The sequence below is a fragment of the Ictidomys tridecemlineatus genome, chromosome 9 (assembly GCF_052094955.1).
Source record: "Ictidomys tridecemlineatus isolate mIctTri1 chromosome 9, mIctTri1.hap1, whole genome shotgun sequence".
Lineage (NCBI taxonomy): Eukaryota > Metazoa > Chordata > Mammalia > Rodentia > Sciuridae > Ictidomys > Ictidomys tridecemlineatus.
Window position 1 is genome coordinate 68,154,235 of NC_135485.1, and position 3,695 is coordinate 68,157,929.

The 3,695-nt window shown below is 37.6% G+C and overlaps 1 long non-coding RNA gene across 1 annotated transcript; it reads left to right on the top strand.

The window, feature by feature from the left end:
* Window positions 1–405: 405 nt before the first annotated feature.
* On the top strand, window positions 406–2,991 carry LOC120892251 (uncharacterized). Its single transcript, XR_005736849.2, has 2 exons — window positions 406–1,576; window positions 2,320–2,991. It is a non-coding gene; the product is annotated as an uncharacterized LOC120892251 (long non-coding RNA).
* Window positions 2,992–3,695: the final 704 nt, after the last annotated feature.

Consider the following 3,695-nt stretch of genomic DNA (forward strand, 5'->3'; position numbering starts at 1 on the left):
ACTGACTTAAAATATGAAAGCCATTTCATATTTTGTTTTTCATTGGCTGTTAAACAAAATAAACTTTATTTTATTAACAAATTTCAGTGAAAAATTTGAAGTTTATTTTCAACTGCAAAAACAAATTTTCTGAAATTCCTTTCATGTAACACATAATAACAGTTGCAAAGATTGTCCTTGAAAGAGTTTATCTTGCACAATAACTATCTGAGATAGAGTCAACAAGACCTTCTTTTTTTTTTTTTTTTTTTTAAAGTCCTGCCAGTGAATTATCTTTTGGTCTCTGGGAATGTCCTTGATCATGTCTCAGTCCCATCTTAGAGCACTAACAGCATTGATAAAATGCTTGTCACTATGTACAGCACACTGAGTTTATTTTTTAGTTCCTGTCTTGCTGAAGCAAGACACATGAAAGATTAGTTAAAATTTACACTGATAACTATTACTTCCAAAGATTACAGAATGTTGCATAGAGTGTGAATTAAAAAGACTCTCGGGCTGGGGATGTGGCTTAAGGGGTAGTGCGCTCACCTGGCATGCGTGCGGCCCCGGGTTCGATCCTCAGCACCACATACAAAGATGTTGTGTCCACCGATAACTAAAAAATGAATATTAAAAAAATTCTCTCTCTCTCTCTCTCTCTCTCTCTCTCTCTCTCTCTCTCTCTCTCTCCCCTCACTCTCTTAAAAAAAAAGAATTAAAAAAAAAGACTCTCAAAAAACTGAATATTTTACAGCCCCACTATAGTCATAACCTTGCAGCTGCATTGACAGATTTCCTAAAGAAGGGAGGGGAATGAAGGAGGGAACTTGATTTTCTGAGCCCTTAAATGTGCCAGAAGTGCTCCTAGCAGAACTACATAAGGGCTTTTGCTTCTTCTCATTTTATGTCTGAGAACTCCCATTCTTCCTTCAGATCTCATCTTAAGTGTTAGTTCTCATGTGGAACATTGCCACACAAGGCCAAATTTCCCCAACACATATTCTCAGAGCACCATGAACCTCTCAAAACAACATGTATCATATTTGCAACTTGGTATATAAATAATAATTAGGTGATTTTTACCAATGTTTATCTCCCCAGTTAACCTACAGGCTGATGGGGGCTGCCTCAATCCACCAATGGTGGTGGGTTTTGCTCATCATTACAGCTCAGTATCTACCACAGTGTTTGCACATATCAGGTGATTAATAAATAGTGAACAAATACATGGTTAGGAAATTGGGCTTAGAACATATAGACCTAAATTTGAATGTTGGCATAGTACACAGAGTGATGACACCAAAAGATGTGAGGTCCAAATCTCTGGAACCTGTAGTATTACCTAACCTGTAATAGTATTATTGAGATGGTGATGTCATCATGAATTAGCTGGGAAGCCACGTGTCCTTATAAAACAGGTAGAAACATAAAAGGAGGAAGTCAATACGACCAAAAAAACAGAAATTGGAGTGATGTGACTATAAGCCATGAATGCTAGCTGGCCTCAGAAGATGGAAGACAAAGAACAGAGCAGATTTTTGCACTGTGGAATCGATTTCAGATTTCCAATCTTCTGAACTGTGAGAGAATGAAGGTATGTTGTTTTAAATTGCAAATTTGTGAGGTGTTGAAGATTTAACTCAGTGGTAGAGTACTTGCCTGGCATGTACAAGGCTCTAGATTTGATCCCCAGTAGTGGGGTAAAAAATCAGCTAAACTACAAATCTGTAATAACTTGTTACAGTAGTCAAAGAAAATTAATATATCTGGTCCTACAAATTATTAAGTAAGTTGCATAACTTTGGCAAGTTATATATATTTTTAAGTTCTTTGAGTCTTTATTCTCATCTCTAAAGTAAGGGCCAGCATACCAGATGTCCTGCTAATATGGTAATATGTGTAAAGTACAGAGCAAATAGTAGAGACTGTATTGTAAATGCTTGAAAAGAATAATTACAATTTTTTTGTTAGATAGTTTACAAATCATCATCTTTAATAATTCTCATAGTTCTATGATGTCAAGGACCATATCTCCTTATTTTATAGGTGTGGAGAAGTTAAATAATTTGCTCAAATTACAATTTGCTCAAAATGCAAAATATCTTAAGTCTAATGTTTTTGAAATGTTTTTTGATGTATTTTTAAATATTCCGAATATCTTATTTGCCTGAGGCACCCCATTCGTTGAAATAATGGTTTCAGTGTTTCAGAGGGAAGGTCAGATATGAATTAGAACAAAGACGTGTCTGTCAAATGGGAGTTTTTGAGTCTCTACCACAGGATTAATCTTGAAAGTGAGGCTTTGTCAATTGAGAAAAGATTTCAAAATTCTTTCAGCATGCACTAACAAGAAGCAGGACCAGTATGTGCGAAGTTTTCCCTGATTGCATGAACATAGACCATATGAAGAAAATCCTTGCCACAAGAAAGAAAGAGGGGGAAGAAAACTGCCTCTGACCCAGTAGATGATGGAAAGAAGGAAGAGATGATAGCAGTGGAAGCAAGTATTAAGAATCCAATAATTGGACTGTCTGTTCTACTATAGTTTGAATTTTGGATATCCCACAAGAGCTCTTGTATTAAAGGCTTGGTCCCCAGCCTGAGGGGTCATGGGAGGGAATACAACCTTTAGGAGGTGGAGCCTCATGAAAGGAAGTTAGGCCATAAGGCATATGCCCTCAAAGAGGATACTGAGATCCTGGTTTTTTCCTTTTCCTCTTGCTCTTTTGTATCTGGCCTTCAGGTGAACAGGTTGCTTCACTATGTGCTCCCTGCCATAACGGGCTGCCTCCCTACAGGACCCACAGTGGTGGGACCACCCAAATATGGACTGAAACTTTTGAAACCATGAGCTAAAATAAATCTTTCCTCCTCATAACTTGATTTATCCCAGTTATTTGTTACACTAGCAGAAAATTGAGTAACACATCCCATCCTGATGATGCTGTTTATACTTTTATAATACTTATTTCTCTATGTTGTGAAGAATAAAGTAGAGTTTTAATGGCTTCTCATTGTTCTTGGATAACTCTGTGTTACCATGATCTGTAAGGCCTTGTATGGTTAGCTCTTATATCAGGACTTTTCTATAAAACAAACGCAATCTTATTCACTTAGTCAAGTTGGAGTTTATTTTCTTCAGTTCGGCAGCAGGATGTTCAGGGATAGTGCTCCTACTTGTGGAAATCATAAAAGACTCAGGTTCCTTCTTGGATACTGCCATCCCACACTGTGTGGCTTTTGTCATTATGGTCTTAAGGCAGTTGCTCCTTCTCTAGGATATCTGCCCTCCTTTCAAGCAGGAATAAAAGATGGAGGTGAAACAGGAAAGGGCAAATGGTGCTTGCAAAAGGAGTCAGTGCCTCTTCATGAGGAAAACAGTATCCTTCTCAAAAGAACCACACAGTAGACTTTCACTCTGATCTCATTGAACAGAAAGGGTCATATGGTCCCTTGAGCTACAGGGAACATATGGAAGTTAAATTTTGAAATAAACCATTTTCTACATGTAACTTAGAAAAAAGAAAACGTGTTGGAAAGCATCCAGCAGTGTCTATGCACTGGCCCACTCTCCAGCTGCCTCGCAGATTATCATTCCCCTAGATTATATGCTTTACTATGCTGGTCTTTCTGTTTCCTAATTATGGTCAAACTTTTGTACCTCAGGGATGTATTCAATCTATAATCCTCTCTTCCTGGAATGCTCTTTGGCC